At 43.0% G+C, this 17,968-nt stretch overlaps 1 protein-coding gene across 2 annotated transcripts in view; it reads right to left on the bottom strand.

Moving 5' to 3' along the window:
* The window catches only part of LOC111871902 (octopamine receptor beta-2R), a 167,949-nt gene that overhangs the window by 37,446 nt on the left and 112,535 nt on the right, over nt 1-17,968 (bottom strand). For both annotated transcript variants that reach the window (XM_023865298.2, XM_023865297.2), the window contains one exon: nt 3,943-4,003. The gene's annotated coding sequence lies outside the window, so the exon portion shown is untranslated. The remainder of the gene's footprint in view (nt 1-3,942; nt 4,004-17,968) is intronic.

Raw genomic sequence — 17,968 nt, 5'->3', positions numbered from 1 at the left:
GTAATAAAGATTAGGTCTAATTAAAATTTTCTAACATTGTTTTGGTACTTCCAAAGCCAAACTATTACACCATTTTGTTACCTGGACGTAATGTCGCACCTTACAATATTTGCTTGTCAAATCAATCTCTTTCGTTTACTGCATACATGGATCTATATGATGTAACTATGACAATCTTACATCTGGGGGACAGTATAATTCATTTCCTCACAAAGAAAAACAAATTTCGTGTATTATTATAAAAGGATTTTCCACAAAAATTCAGGGCTGCGAATGACGCACTCTACAAATTACGTTTCAACCGCTAGACGTGAAAGATTAAACATTTCATTCAGTATCTAGACAGGTTTGTTGTGTTCAGAATGGAAACAGATTTCCTACTGCAGTCTTTGTCATTTTCTGAGATATAAATCCTTTGCTTTATTTTACTTATCGTGCAGTCGGTACAGCGACTGGCTATGGGTTCGATGGCCGAGGGGTCGGAGTTGGAGTCCCGGTAGGGTTAAGAATTTTTCTTTCTCCACGTCGTCCAGAAAGGATGGGGGCCTATCCAACGGGTACATGGGGCTCTTTCCCCGAAGGTAAAGCGGCCGGGGCGTGAAGGTGATCATCCACTTTTAACTAGTGCCGAGGTCAAGAAAATGTGGGTCTTTATATCCACTCCCCCATACGTCTTCACGACGCGGAGCTTAATTACGTGTACGTGTAGTTAAGCACAGGGACAGCTTTAACTTGGTACCTTTACGTAATGATACTGACAATGTCAATATAGCTTCGGGTCCTAGGAAGTTCTGTGGAAGGAAGCCATGGTGCCCTAACCGAAGTACGAACTAAGACACAAAACGAAAAGTTTTAAATCATGAAAGTCCGTGTCTCTGTCAAGATTCGAACAGGGCACATACGCGAATAAGCGTCAGAAACGCCTTTTGAGCCACTTTGTTCAGGTTGAGGCTCTCGTAACATATCATAAAAGTAACGTAATAAGAATTCCGTCTTCTGGGATCTGGCGTCGTGTAGATGTTCTATAAACCGACGTTTCGGAGGAACATATCGCCTCGATCTTCAGGGTAGAAGAAAAAAAGAAAAAATCCGCGAGCGATGAACCAGCGTGAGCAGCAACTTGAAGGTGGACGGGATACGTTCCTCCGAAACGTCGGTTTATACAACATCCACACGACGGCACATCCCAGAAGACGGCATTCTTCACAGTTACCGCCGTTAAAACCTCAAATCTTACATGATATATATTACTTTAAAAAATCCATGTTTACGCCAAGATGTGGGTACATATATTTCATATTCGAAATTGGTTAACGAAATTGTATCATATTTGGTATTGAGGATCGACACTGAACGTCATTATGCGTCTATTCCATTAACGGCGACGCTGAGGCAGGAAGAATACTATTGGTTGCACATGAAACCATAATGACGTTATATCGGCCTGTTGTTCAGTGCTGTGCTGTTTAATGAACCCATGTGTGTCCCTGCAGTATACATGCTGATGCTGCTGCTGCGAATAAAACCAGCTAAAAGCGAGCCGACAACGGAACTGGATTATTATACAATCTGCTGGACACTCACCACTCACCACTCACCACTCATGATGAGTCTGCTGTATAATAGCATTCAGGTTGGCAAGTAACGCTATTCGACTTGCATCGAATGCAGACGGAAGCAATACATCACTGAGATGTCGGCAACAGACAGCACTAAGGCCTACTGGTGACACCACATAGTAACAAGTTCTGTGAAGAACTGTGAAGACTGCATATGAAACACGGAAACAAATGGATAGAAAAGGGGAAAAAATAAGAAAATATAAGAAAGAAAGGAAGAGGCGATGGAACCAATGTTCCACGAGTACATTGTGACGACCTACCAGACTACACGGCTCCATATTCCAGAAGATATCAATTTTCGTTATAATTTATCACTGCTGAAAAGCCAAGATTTTCCCTCCCCCCAAAATGTTTAGTGGTTTTCATGGTGTCACCGTTCAGACTGTGACCCCGTATACGGACGGACTTCCAAATACAAGACTTCACGGTGTCACAAACAACGGTATCGGTGTTACATAAGACAGCTCACTGCTGGCCAGTTTTCAGCGCGTTTTCCAAGCACTGCTGTGGTTACGGGCAGAGGAGTGAAGAGGGCAAACTGCCAGTTGGAAAATTTTGTGTTGGACTCCGGACCGCTTCGCGTGGTACCGTCTCCTTAGTTGACCTGCTGTTGCCCCGCGTGCCGACGGACGAACAACAAGCACTACGATAATATTGGATATGAGGTTCTCATGTCGGTTACTATAAACAATACTAGCGTCTTGCATGTGACACCATGTAGTCTGGTAAAGATTTACCGGCATTTAATGCTAGAACTGAGTCTCAATGCATGACAACGGCTTAACGTAGCTTAAGCCTATTACAGTAAACCTTCGCTAATCCGAAGTAACTAAGGAGGAGAGATTAAGCGATAATCCGTATTAGTGAAGCAAACGGTAGGCCTAACAGCCAAATAAAAAAAAACTTAGAACACAGATAAACGGAAAATTTAATGTAAGTAGTACAACAAAAATTTACATAAAATATCACTGTGATAGTATGATTTTATTCTGAGGCAAATCAACTAAGAAATCACTTTACGCATTGTTTCTGTAAAATAATTTTCTATATTATTCTCAATGTACGTTTAGATCTCCAAATTATTATCATCTGTTTAAAGTCTTTCGAGAGAAACTGTTTATGTGCTTCTAATTTCCTGTATTCGTGCCAGGTAGAAGCTCCGTCCATTGACTGTATAACTTATTCAGTTCTTTATTATCAACTTTTCTTCATAATTCTGTTACCGTCCCCTAGGGCTACATACTTTCCACAGAAGTTTGCTCATAAACATTCTCCTAAACTGAATAAACAAAGAACAGATCACTACCTTTTCACGTGAAGGGTAAGATGCATAATTACTACTCTTTATGACAGACTAAATTAGAACATATTCTGAAGTCAACTCAAAATACATTTATTTTTCACATTTCTTTAGCAAGTAAGGAATTTATTCAATTAAAAAATCTATTACGTAAAATTAATATTTCTCTTCCGAGCATATCTGTCATATACGACATTACAGTATGCCAAACGGAACTGTGCTTCAATACTCTATGATTCATAGAGACGTATGAAATCTTCTACACGAAGGACAAATGTTATATTCAATTGCATGCCCCAATGTTGCACGTCAGAGCTATTAATGAACGCTGTTCAAATTGTAATAAACCCAGAAGGCTGATGTAGCTGTGACGCTGTACCTTAATTCGATACGTAAAAAAGGTAAAGCTATCCGTGTAACAGCCCGTGGAGGCCAAGAGGCTTGTGAGACGTTGAAGCTCTTCTAGGCAGTGAGGCTGTCAGCCTTACGCGCCGACCGCCTTTTACACTCCAGGAAGATTCCTGGTTCTCATTTCTATTAGAGGCTCAGGTACGTCTTTAAATTCTCGAAGGGACTCCACTGACGTTTACAGCGGAAGTGCATCCAGACAAATGTCGCGACAGTACGCCCCCCTGTAGGAAGACTATGAACAATAGATTGGTAGGATGATGGAGGAGTGACGAACTGGAAAAGAACGATTGTGGGGTAATATAAGTACAACCTCGGAATTTCCCTACAGAGACGGGGAAACCCCATGAAAAACATCAAAGAGTTCCGGCCAAGATTCGAACCGAACACCTCGAGAATACGAGTCGAGAACATTTCCGCTATGCCAATCTGTTCCGTAGGTCAGTTCGCAGAGGATAGTTTCAGTAGTCCGGATTCTTTAACTTCCGAGTTTAGTAACTTAGCGCGAAATTATTTCTGCACGAGGAAAGTAAATCAGCTTGTACTTAATTAGACTGGATTTCAATTAAACAAGGAAACTGTAAACGCAGAGAGGCGTAAAATGTTGCTTACCTTCACACATATCCGACAAGCGTGTCTGCCGATTGCTGTAGAAGCGCTAGACGTGTGGCCCCTGCAAAAATACAGGATAAAAACACACATTAATTTTCCGAGCTTCAGGCGTTAGTTAACATAACATGCCCAGTTAAATGCTTATCAATAGAACATAACCTTCGTAACACATCACGCAAACTTATCATATGATTTTTACATCACTATGACCCAGTGTCTATCCTTTGCAAGTTCATATATCACATATCTATCCATCTCTCTCTTACCCCATTTTAACTGATCCAGGAAGCACACTGTAACACGGATCAGTATGTAAACAGTGATCAATGTACGGATTCGTAGCAAGCAATAAGGAATGTATCAGTTTCCTGAAGATGGACTCTATGGCCGAAACGTAGGTATAGGAATATATGAGTGTGTCAGTAAATAGGTCACAAATGGAAGTGAAACAGCTGTAATGGACGTAATATTTTTCTATATGTGTCGCTAGGTAGCAGCACAATCCAGCTTCATGACAGTCTAGGTAGCAGACGAGCATGCGCAGGTTCAAAGCTTGGTTTCAGTAGTCAAAATGGTGGCCGTGCTTGAGAAATACTACCGAAGAGCAGCGATCTATTGTGCTTGCTTCTTTTGTGGGGAAAAAAGGGCTTAATGCAAAGGATACTCATAAAGAAATGTTCCTTTTTCACAGCGGGAAGTGTTTGTTGAGTAAAGTGGGGCACAACTGGGTACAGAAGTGGCTGAGGCAACAATAAAAAGATTTGTATGTTGCGGGATTTGACACACTGGTAAAGCGATAGGACAAGTGTATCAATGTTTGTGGAGGACATGTCGAAAAATATATGTTTTCTTTCATATTCAAATATCGCATGTATTACGTTTTATATCTATTTGTGACATATTTATTGACCCTCCCTCGTGTATCATGTACACTGTGGCCATGTAGACATATTCTCACAATTCTCATAAGATCTCTACTTCATCGCCTCACAATTCTCATAAGATCTCTACTTCATCGCCTCAAACACAAAGCTACACTGAATTTCAGGTTCTTACGAAAGCGACCAGGAATAAAACGGTTTTCTGGGCTGTGGAGGCGATGCGTTTCTCTGAAAAGTCATGTTCTCTCTGGTTGCTACAATGTCATCAAATAACAAACTAATACAATTCTAGAACTTGAGGTCCTTATGAGAGCGACGATGAGGGATACTACCTTTTGGGTTGTGAGTCTGGTGGATCTTCACCGACGCTTTGGGGGCACATACTGTTTCCATGCTAATTGTAATGCGGCAAGCTTTTAAGAATTTACTCGAATATTCTGGAAATTTGTTCTCTTAATCATTTGAGGTACGGTTGTCATTACAGACTCTCATCAGCCGTGAAGCTCGTCCACAGAGTGCATCTGCGTTCATATGTTTTTGGGAATAAAGAGCGATTATTTACCTAAATATTTACCTGTGGGTCTTTGTAATGAAGACGCTTTGTATTTCCTGTGCGGCAGGAACGGAATTTTGCACCTTATTTAGACAAATTTCATGTTTCAAATTTTTAATCAAATTTATTATTAGCGATACCTACTTTTGTATTTATTCAAATATTTTGTCCGTTAATTAATAGAATTCAGTGTAACTTAAATATGTATATTTCCTATTCTTACTTCAAATTGTGCTGATTAAACCAGTATTTTTTTGTTGTTTTAATATTAATTTCCGTGGCTTTGCCATTTTTTTTTTGTTTATTTTCTGTATTCATTTTGATTTTTAATTGGCCATGAAGCTCTGTCAGCAAGTAAACAAATTCATTATCGAATTATGATTATTACTCAGATCAATTTGTATGTAAATTCGGACTACATGTCTGTTTCAAGGACTACCAGAACCGCAGGCCTCCCGCCGAAGTCCAAGCTTAGGCCTACCGCAATATGTAATTCTTACTGTTACAGAAAACAACTCAATTCATAAGGCCGTGTGTGTGTCAGTACATATGATAGCTCGGTCGGTACTGCGACGGGCTACGGATTGGACGACCTGGTTTCGCCTCCCGTCAGGGGTAATACATTGCTCTCTTCTCTATAGCGACCAGACCGGCTCTAAGCCCCAGCCAATTTCTTATCCAATGAGTACCGGGAGGCGATTTCCTAGGAGGCAAAGCGACTGGAATATGAACTTGATGAGTCACCAACATCTAATGGCGAGGTAAACAATGGTGGAGTTATACCTCCACTCCCCATACGTCTTCATCGTGGTGCTTAATTAAGCATAAGGAGAAACTGACCGTTTGCCTTCACGAATGAAATTACTGCTGTGTGTAGTACAACGGAAGGCACTATTCCAATCTGATTTTCTTCTGCTGCTTAACAATGCTGGTGGTAAATGGATAATTGTTCATGGAGGTTAGGCCTAGATCCACTGGGGCTGTAGTGCCAAGGGGGAAAAAATGAACAATTTCCTCTTGGGGGGTGGTTTATAATGCCTCCACCCTAGCCCTGCGAGTCGTAGTAGGTCAAGAAAAGGGAACCCGGTGCCTGGGGGTATAAGTGGGCCACCCTGTCACTAGGGGACATCAATACAGGACATTGACTTCCAGCTTGGCGGTGGGACGCAAGGCTCACAAACTTTCTCTGAAAAAAAAAAATGTGAAATCCAAAGAAGTGAAAAACGGATGCAATCTGGTATAATCTTCTAAGGAAGACTATACCGCAAAAAGGGCTGTTTTGCCAGTGATGATGATGATGATGGTGGTGGTGGTGATTAATTAATGTGAAGCAGCTGGTAGAATAAAAATGACAGGAGAAAAAGAATTACCCGCAGAATACCTGACCCAGTACCATTAATCCACTATGATGAAGGAATGTATTGAAAAAAATAGCCGAAAGGCCATGAAGTTACATGATCGTCGAAAATGGAACTGGTTCAGGATATCGTCACGATTTTAGTTACCATAGACGGGGTTTTCATGGGAAGTCGGAATTCTGTGACAGTCTTCACAACCCGTTGCTTGGTAGCGGCTTCCAAAGGCGAACGTTCCCCCTCCTCTGGATTCCCGAAATATCACCGGTCTACGCTACCAGCTTCTCACAGCAATAGCTCACAACAATTGAAACTCAGCGGTTATCTAACTCACTCACTGACTACATCAAGTCAAAGTCAAAGGAATAAAAAATACTGTAGAAACTTTGAAAAACTGAATTAAAAATATTGGTTAATACAGCGCCCCTGATGTTGGGTGTTAGCTGTTGTTGACCCTGCTCATAATATGTCGGTACGGACCTCGCAAAGAACTCCGTTCCTTTTTTGCTGTTTACGGGCCACTGTCTATTAAAGGCTTATTCCACTGTCGTTGCTTAGCAACGGGGTCTACATGCCACAATATGTTGATGTGGGAAAATAAAATCTTACGTCAATAACCAAAGTTCAGAATCTACTAAAGATGTGGGTATTAGGACCATAACGGTTTATGCAGCACAAACAAGACTGGGTACATCCAAGGGGCAAGAAAATGATGAAAACTGAAGCGAAAATATGTAAAGTAAAAGTAAGTAAAGGTATCCCTGTAACAGGCCATGGAGGCCCCTAGAGTTGTGAGATGTTGAGGTTCCCACATTTTCTAGACAATCGGCTCACAGATGGCGGCAAGGTTGTCAGCCCTACGTTCCGGCCGCCTTTTACCCCAAAGAATATCCCAAGAATATTCCTGGTACTCATTTCTGTTAGAGGCGGAGTCGGCCCCAGGGCCGCAGTGCGGCTGGATTAGGTCAATTAAAAAAATTCAATGACCTCATCGGGACTTGAACCCGCAACCTTCCGGCTTGTAGCATGGTGCCTAAACCAACTACGCTACCGCGTGCCCCCTAACACGAGAACACTGAGAGAAATTGCGGCGAAAATAAGGTTTGACATTATCAGGAAGCAAGACATTAGGCAACAATGTAATGTTCAAGGGACTGGAGATTGGTTAACGGAGAGGAGACACGAATGGATCCAGGACGTTTCGAAGGTAGCACCAGGAACAGTACGAGACAGTCCTCTCGCAGACAGTTGTAACCGTGACAGACCGCAGGAAAGATGAGGAAAACTCACATCCTGGCAACAAGAGGCTACTTGCCTAGCTCAAAGACAAGAAGAATAATACATTTTAGTCATTTTTATTTATTTTTTGATAGAATACATGAAGCCAAAGTTTCTGAACTGATAAGAGGTGTTTATTGCAATTATTCTGCTCTGGGATTCTTCGCGATTGCAACAATAATATCGATTTAGGGACCATAAATGTCACCTATACAGGCATTAAAGGAGATATGAGATGACTCTGGAGACCGGCAACAATAGACAGAGCCTCGACTTGGCAGTTGGCGATAACAGTCTGTAACAATATTATGTTTCCATAATCAAAGAAAACGCATTTGAAATTCTATTCAGTTTTATACGTGGCCTTTATAAACGTATTCAGAGGCTTGGGTCCTGACTGATCAAACCGTTTCAAAGTGAAATGTATTTAGTCCTGCCTTTTGAATGCACTATTCAGTCCCACTAACAGCACCACTGAAATTTATTTGCGCAGAGTAAATAAAGTATGCGCGTTGGCGGAGTTAGGAATTTTAGGGTAAATACACTTGGGATAATCCCCTTGAGGCGGTTACGATGTATTAGGCAGGTGAGTTTACTCTGCAGAGTATTCTTGGGGAAGGGGGGGGGGAGGGTGAGAATAATCAAAGCTACGAATTTAAACATTTCTACCGGTTGTAATCTGAATCCGTGACTTCGATATCTCGCTAACAAAGCTCCCTAATGGTGAAGATTAAAACTGTTTAATTCTGAGGATTACACCAGCTGCATAACTACATAGGTTACATGTGGTCCACTTAGTGCTCTACTGATTCCTGGGGTGTTTAACAGCGCTGTTTCAAGTGTATATTATTTATGTAGCGTGAACTGTGACTATAGAAGGGGTTTGGATTGGTAATTGAATTTAGTGACCACATAGAGAACGTAACTACAAGTAACTACAGCCATATCGCTAATTTACACACTCTGCAGTTCACTACAGCACTTGCTGAGTCGTTTCCTGGTGACGGCTTTCAACGGCAGACGTTTCCTTTACTCTGGGTTCTATTCCCGTGTCTCAGCTACCAGCTTCTAAGAGTAACGGCTCACAAGGACTGAACTGCAGTTCTCCGACAAACTCACTAACTCACCAACCAAACCTTCACTTCCTTGCACTGCACTTCACTAACTCGAATTGTCCTGTTTATAACGCCGTTCCTCTGTTGCTGTTCATTGGTGCATTTTAGGAATCTGTTACCTAGCAGCAGGCGCTGTTTACAGAGTCATTACTTGGCAACGGGTCTACATGCTACAATATTTATGATTGCTATGTAAGTATTGTCGGTTTTAAGGTTTTCGCGGAGACGACTTTTGGATGCCACTCAATTTAGTCCGATAAAGTTTACGGACGTTTCGGAGGAATGCACTGCCTTCATCTTCAGGGTCGAAGAGTAAACCAGCGCAATAAGGCTACACGGCGGCAGATACTATAAGACTGATTGGATGATTTGGGAGGAAGCGAACTAGGTCAGAAGGCATGAAGAAAATAATGAAGCAGCTTAACTGATAGAGACGGTTCCGAGGCCGATATTCGAATTCCAGACTTTTCGAACACGAAGAAGTAAATACTTTTGGACAGGACTGTAAGCCTACGAGATGAAACTAACCTGATATTTATGCAACCAGCGAGTCCCGGCCAAGAGCTTTTGCACTCGAGGGAGGAGCCGTTTGTCTCCGTACAAACATCAAACCCCGTCCGTAGGCTGAAGCTCTTAATCTCACTGTCACCCTCCCCCGCTTTGTGCACCCTCATGGAGCCCTTGCTCCTTCTCTGTCTGCTTCCCTGTTACTTAAGTCTCTCACTGCAAATGCCCCCTCACGATTTTGCTTTCTATTAAATGCTATATGCACCCGTCCAAACTTCCTCCGTACTCTAACGAACAAAAGAAGCAGCTATTTTACACTAATCGGACGTTTTAAACTCTGACACTGGACCATAAAAATTGAAATTAAAATGTATTAAAGGTAAAGCTATTCCTGTAACAAGTCGCGGAGACATTGAGGCTCCCACGCTTTGTAGACAATTGGCTCACAGATGGCGGTGAGGATGCCAGCCTTACACGCCGGTCGCCCTTTACCCCAGGCAGATTCCTGGTACCTATTTCTGTTAGAGGCTCAGTCGGCTGGAAGGATTAGGTCAATTGAAAAAATCCAGTGGCCTCATCGGGAATAGAACCCGCGACTTTCCGGCTTGTAGCATAGTGCCTCAACCAACTATGCCACCGCGTTNCTGTTAGAGGCTCAGTCGGCTGGAAGGATTAGGTCAATTGAAAAAACCAGTGGCCTCATCGGGAATAGAACCCGCGACTTTCCGGCATGTAGCATAGTGCCTCAACCAACTATGCCACCGCGTGCCCCAATTAAAATGTACTCAGACTTGACAAGTGTAATTTATACAGCACGAGCAACTAATCAGAAGGCAAATTAAGATATTATTATGCATAATCAAGCTTCGCGCTATGAAGTCTGTGGCAAAAGGAGATAAAACTCCTGTTATTCTTAACCCCGGCACTAGATGAAGGTGGACACGAGGCGCGAAGGTCTCGACGCTGTGACGGAGATGCGATACGAAGTGGGCGGAGCAGCCGGGGAGTTATCTCGCTCATGGCAGTGCCTGCCTACGAACAGGCCACACCAGATTCAATTCCCAGCAGAGAGCTGCCAAGTTCGGAGGTACTTTGAGCTTTACCCAGCCTCATGGTAAAGCGGCGGGAGCCTGAAGCTGAGCATTCATATAGGCCTACATCGAGTGATGACGCAAGATTCATATGGTGGGAAGAAAGGAGCGAGGACATTTGGCCCCAGCCCCTGAATTATGGGGATCCCACATAGTACTTACTTACTTACTCAGGGCCGCGCCATAGCTCAAGCGGTTAGTTGCTGGCTTCCCACCGCGGCGGCTCGGGTTTGATACAAGATCTGGTCAAGTGGGATTTGTGGTGGACAAAGTGGCGCTGACGCAGGTTTTCTCCGAGTACTTCGGTTTCCCCTGCCAATCTTCATTCCACCAATTGCTCCACAATCACCCTCTCCTATCATCTGGGGCTGGTACAATAGGCCAGAAGTGGCCGCAGTACAAGGGACTTAGTCCCACCCCACTAGCAATAAAAAAATACTTACTCTTGGAGCTGAGTTCTTCTGGAGCCGCCAATTCTGCAGCTACTCAAGAATTTCCCAGTATTTTATGGAACCCGAAGATTCATTACCGTGTTCACAAGAGCCCTCCACTGGTCCCTATCCTGAGCCAGATCAATTCAATCCATAACATCCCATCCTATCTAAGATCAGCAACTGGTGGCTTCTCAGAAGTACACATCTCCATGAAATTAGTCGGTTGGTTAGTCAGTTCATAATAATTAGGCAAGATTGTGGGAATTCCGTTTAATTGAGTTACTGACTTAATATTCTTGGTCTTTCATATTTGCTGCTCTGTTTAGATGACAGAAATCTTAGTTGTTAAAGTTTTCATTAGATACATATGCCCCTAAGATCCACAACTTAAATTCCCCCAATAAAACTACGAGTCACTTTCTACATTAGAAGTAATGTAAATAAATTAAGTAATTTACAGTTGAAACACGAGGACAGACAAATAAAGAACAAGCACTGTGTCTACATTACGTACTCACAGTAACAGTTATACTAATGCTCACAAGTAACATCACTTGATTCTTTACAACACTGAGGATCACGTGTGTACTACTTAATCCCAATTAGAAACACATGAACCTGAGGGACTGGGAAAAACCACGAAGAAACCTTTTTGACACACCAAGGTCAGAGAAGCCGGTCTAGAAAACCGAGATCAATGTCCGTGGGGATCCGTTGCGCTGATCACGCGACACTCTCTATCCGCCAAAGTTGATATTTACTTCGGCGACAAGCGGCGGTAGCTTATTCGCTTGCGGACTACAGGCCATGGAACTTGTAAGTTCACAGAAACGATTTATAGATCTTGTACAGTACAAGGCACCTGCTTTTCACTTGTTCTGTGCCTGTAAGCGTGCGAGAGCCCCTGGTTGAGTATCACTACTTTCCTCCCAAGCAGAAAGGAAGCCACATTTAACTTTCAGCTACTATGGTGAATGCCTTGCGAGTCCTCCTAATATGAAACCTCTGATCATGATCAATCTATCATGACGCTTTTCCCGGAAGACTGGGGAACTCCCTTTGTACTGTAAACGAAGTTCACGTGTGGAGCACAATGTGGAAAAGGAGTCCCAGAGCCGGTCACACTGACGGCTTCTCTTTTAGCGTCTTCGCGTCTCCATAGCAATCCTCAGACCAATCAGCCACGCTGCAACAGGCCTTCTGGATGTGCAGAGGGTCACATAATCACGTAAATAAAAACGCCGGCTATTTTCTTGAGCCTCTACCAAAACACAGAAATGAATACAACATTTTTGGGTTGGAAGCATATAGGAAAATGATCATTTGAGATACTTATGCGCAAACCGAAGGCTAGTATTAAAATTAAACTTGAGGAAATAGAGTTTGAAGAAAAGCTCAAGGCAGTTTTCATTGGCGAGCTTCTGTTGATATTGTCATGTGCGTTAGTGACCATAGATGGGGTATGGATTGGTAAATAGATTTATTGACGCTTACAGGCCATAACTACAAATAACTACAACACTATTGCTGATTTCTACACCATAAATGACCCAACACTAAGGACGGCCGCAGCACAACTGCGTCAAGACAAGCATCAAGACATGAGACATAAGACGCAGTATTGCTTCATTCGTGATTGGTCAGCATGAAGTTGACGTCAACGTCATGACTCAGACCGGTGTGCGGCGGCATGTTGCAGACATCGTGTCTTGAAGCATGCCGGTGTGCGGCCTGCCTATGTCTTCTCAGTATACTTTAACTAATCTTTACTTGGCAATATCTCTTCACAATGGCTTTTCCCTTGCAATGTTTTCACTAGACGTTTTCTGGTAACGAATCTTCAGCTTCCGTTGCCCGCTGGCTAACACTCCACAGCTCCTCCACTGAACGGTCTCAATTGCACTGCATTCACTCGCTGAACTGAAATGAACGCATAATACGGAAGTTGTGTCCGTTGGCCCGATTAGCTGTCTCTCTGGGTTCTTCATGCTCCAGACTATTTAACGACGTTTGTTTGCATCTGCTACTTGACCAGTAATAGAGAAATGACAAGAGGCTGGCACAGCTGCGTAATGAGGACCTTCCAAATGTGTACTCCCCTCCAAATATCATTGGGATGAACAAATCATGATTGGTAGGATAAACGGGCATTTAGAACGGACGAAAAACGACGACAAATGCACACAACATTTTAATAAGGAATCCTGACGGAAGACACCATTTGGGGGATGCAGCAGTAGAAGTGAGGATAATATTAAAATGGATCTTATGGAGATATGATGGGGTGGTATGGACTGGATTGATCTGGCTCAGGATAGGGACCAGTGGATGGCTCTTGAAAACACGGTAATGAACACTCGTGTTTCGCAAATTGTTGAAAACAAATTCCTCTGTTTGAGGCCACACTAAAACACGATTTTGTCGCAAGTGCTTCGGTTACAAGTTTTCCGTTACACGATCTTGACGTCGAACGTTCATCTGATTCATCCAAAGCATAATCTAACCTTTTCGTGCAAAGAGCCTTGGTAAGATTTCTCTGGTCAAAAATTTGCATTCGGGGATTCCCTAAACGAAGCACTGAACCGCGACTTCAGTTTGCTCGAGTTCAAACCAATCAGCAGCCACGCAATATAACAAAGCCGATATAGACTCAATCATTTACAGGGCGAAGCTGTTTAAATATTACAGTAGATGCCAATTCTTAACTTCAAGAGAGAAAGAACTGCATCTCCTTTACAAAGTTCTGCCGGCTGATTACGTAAACAATTGATGATTATTCTGAGAACGAAAACGAACTCACTTTACACAATCTCAGGACGAAATGCAGCAAGTGTTACACATGGGTACCATTGATTTATATGGGGTTAAGACTGTCAGGTCGCTGTTCCTTATCCTGAGGGAAATATATCTCCCGCAAATAACCAGAGTTCCATCCATACACCTCAGAGAAGTTAGCTGCAAACAAAAGACCGGGAGCATGACGTCTAAGGAGGGCAGAACTAAATGTCAACACAATGGAAATTAGATTTTCTGGCGCAGTGTTTCAATGGACCCAGCCCTCCCCTCATACTGACGTGTTGACAGTAGAGGTGTATTCTCTGGGGGCACTTCAATGTCTACTCCTGCAACTGCTTTTGGCATACGTAAGGGAAATCGCTGCATACACGTACATTCATGAAAACGCGGGGCATTGAAAACTGAACATCTGGGATTTGCTTTCTTCTTAAAACACGATAATTAAAGTTAAGGAGAAAAACGGAATAAATTAAGGAAGAAGCAAACGAAGAAACGGAGAAATATAATGAAAGAAATAAGATAAATAAAAACAGAAATAATAAAGAGAGCAAGAGAAATAGAAAATGAAAAAAAATGAAAGGCAGAATGGAAGACGGTAAAGGAAAGGGGCGGGGGAGAAAAGAAACACAAGACACAACGAAAAAAACATACAAGAAAGGAGAAAATGAGTGGGAAAGATGAAAGAAGAAAAGAACCAAACAACAACAGATTTATCCTGCCCCAAGATACTGATTTACTCCATCCAACAGAATAGGTTTCATACTTTTCACCTGATGATGGAAGCAGAGCCACCTTCCGAAAATGTATATTTCTTTGATACGGGTTCAGAAACAAGTATCAGCAGCAACATGCCTTCGTCAAACCTCTAAACGAAGCGGAACTGCTGTTCCCATTGGTCCCTATCCTGAGCCAGTTTAATTCAACACTTCGTATCTGCTTTAAGATTCACGTAAGAATTACCGTTCCAAATCCCTGATTTCCCAAATGGTTTCTACCCCTCAAGGTTCACTCACTCACTCACTGACGGGGCTGTGGCCTGCTTGAGAAGCCGCCAATTGTGCAGCTACTCAAGAACTTCCCGGCATTTTATGGAACCCGAAGGTTCATTACCGTGTTCACAGGAGCCCTCCACTGGTCCCTATCCTGAGCCAGATCGATCCAGTTCATACCATCCCATCCGATCTCTCCAAGATCCATTTTAATATTGTTCACCCACCTACGTCTTGGTCTTCCTAGCGGTCTCTTTCCTTCTTGACTCCTCAAGGCTTCCGATTAAAATTACGTATATATTTATTATCTCCAGGATATCTCATTCTCCTTGGCCTGATCGCCCTAACAATGTTTTATGAAGAGTACAAATTATAAAATTCGTCAGTAGGAGTTTCGTGTCGCTTCGCTGTCCCTTGTGTTATTGGCGATGTAAATTCTGTGGATATTGCTGGCTGCGCCACGGTTGCAATTAGTAATTATCTCCAGCAGATGGCTGCCGTGAGGCCGTGATTATGTTACGGTTTTAAAGCCAATCAGGATTTGAAATTAGGTCTCCCCCACCCCCTGCAGCACAGCACCTTACTGCCTCCATATCACAGCAATCACACCAACTGAATCACCTCTTCTGCGAATTAGCAACCCTCCGAAACATTCCCCCCGTCCCGCCCTGTCTCAACAGAAACTTTAAAGAAATAAAATTAGAAAATTTAATATTCGAAACTGATTTACGTAGCACAGATGTAAAAACTGACTAAAATGGAGCACCAAGGAATTTAAAGCGGCCATAACCCTTTGGAAGGGGAATTCAATGTCTCCATTCCTGATTTCGAGCCTCGTCGGGATTCATACCATATTTTTGTTCGCTCAAAGTCCGCTTATACGTGTTTTGAAATGGGCCTCCAATTAGCCGGGAAAAGGGGTTGGCCTTTCTGAGCAGATGCCATATTTGTTGCAACGTAAATCAGTGTGTGTGCACCCACACACACGCAACGTCCAGGTAAGGGCACTTATACTATTGCCTTGCGACGTCGAGGCGTCCTGAGCACGGACAAGAAACATGTCACTGATACAAGGAAGGGATGATATTTTTTTATTGCTAGTGGGGTGGGACTAAGTCCCTTGTACTGAGGCCACTTATGGCCTATTGTACCAGCCCCAGATGATAGGTGAGGGTGGCTGTGGAGGAATTGGTGGAATGAAGATTGGCAGGGGAAACCGAAGTACTCCGAGAAAACCTGCCCCAGCGCCACTTTGTCCGCCACAAATCCCACTTGACCAGACCCGGGATCGAACCCGGGCCGCCGCGGAAGGGAGGGTAAGAAATGGAGCTAAGAGCGAATTAATGGGGAAGGTGAAAAGTGAATGCGAAAATGTTGCCGTGAAAGGGCCTACATTTGTAGACAGGGCGATTTCCAGTTGAATGAAACGGACGTGAAGGAAGTAGAGACAAATTATATAAATTTAAAATAATGAGCTAAATTAAATATAAATTAGGTGCACGCGGTAGCGTAGTTGGCTGAGGAACTATGCTACAAGCCGGAAGGTCGCGGGATCGATTCCTGAGGATTTCACTGTATTCTTCAACTGGCCTAACGCTTGCAGCCACAAAATGGCCCTGGGGTTCACTAAGCCTTAAATAGAAATCAGTATCAGGAATTTTCCTGGGGCTAAAGGGTGGCCGGTGCGTCTGATAATCTCACCGCCGTCTGTGAGCCGACTGTCTAGAAAATGTGAGAGCCTCGACGTCTCACAACCCTATGGGTCTCACGATCTGTTATAGGGACAACTTTACCTTACAATTTACACAAATAAAATAAAGTACATGCAATTATGCCCTGAAGATGGAGGCAACGGTTTCCTCCGAAACGTTGGTAGCCATCTACCAAGCTACATAGCAGAACATTATAGATGACAGAACTCTCATAGCCACTGCTGCGAATACCTTGAGTAAGACTACGAAAATCGATATACTGCAAGAAGCACTGAACTGTCTTGTCCCTCATTTCACTCCGGTTATGAAATCGAAATGTTGCGACATCATACACGTTTTATTATTATTATTATTAATAATATTATTATAATTAAGCACTTTACCTTTCACATCTCGTAACAAACAGAGAAACATGATAGGAGGAGGCAGCGGTTTTCCACTGTGGAAGTCTAGGTTCGAGTCCCATCTTGGGTTATGTGGGATTTTTGGTAGACAAAGTGATACTGGCGGTCTTCTTCGAGCACATTTGCTTCCGCTGCACTGAACTTCCTCTCATCCGACGCTATAACGCCTTAAATGGCCAACTTACAAAGAGAAACAGAGAGACAAGCAGATTTCCAATTATAGACATGCCTGCCATCCGAGAAGGCTATCGTTGGCTCCCTAACCACAGTCTGCGAAACAGACACGTTTACTTACGAAAGCGCTTGAGGACCCTGTCTCATAAAAGTTTGCGTATCCTGCAGTTTTGATGATGCAGCCAGCACAGCGTGTGGGGCAGTCGACAGGGCCCGCTTGTGGCTGTCTCATGTATTGAACCTGACACAGAGGGAGCTGTTGGCAACGGCCCTCTGCACGTCTGCGTGTATCCGCAAGTACCGATAACATTGCAATGCACTCTCACGGCACTGGAAGCGGCAATACGTTTCCTCCTTCACTCGAAGTGCTTGAACTGAAGAAAAAACAGGGAGGTCTGCCAATGTGTACATCTGCTATCTTTTCTCTTAAATAAAGTGACATGAATATTACAGTTTTTTTGGAATGAGATGCCTTGTAGTTTCGAAGGAACCTGCTTCCGGGTAGGAAAGTACAATGTGATTCAAAATTATTGTTCGGTTTTCTGTGACCTATAATTTAAAAAAAAATAAATAAATAAAACTGCTTACGTGATATGAAAATGTAAGACAAAAGGTTCTATTACATACAAAATAAATCGTTTCGAGTTATACTTTCATATTCCTTAAGCAGTCTTATCTTATTATGTCCGATTCGGAAATTATAAGCCACAGAAACCCCGACGATAATTTAGATTTAC

This window comes from Cryptotermes secundus, unplaced genomic scaffold, assembly GCF_002891405.2.
Source record: "Cryptotermes secundus unplaced genomic scaffold, Csec_1.0 scaffold1507, whole genome shotgun sequence".
Classification (NCBI taxonomy): domain Eukaryota; kingdom Metazoa; phylum Arthropoda; class Insecta; order Blattodea; family Kalotermitidae; genus Cryptotermes; species Cryptotermes secundus.
This window is presented reverse-complemented; position numbering and strand designations above follow the sequence as displayed.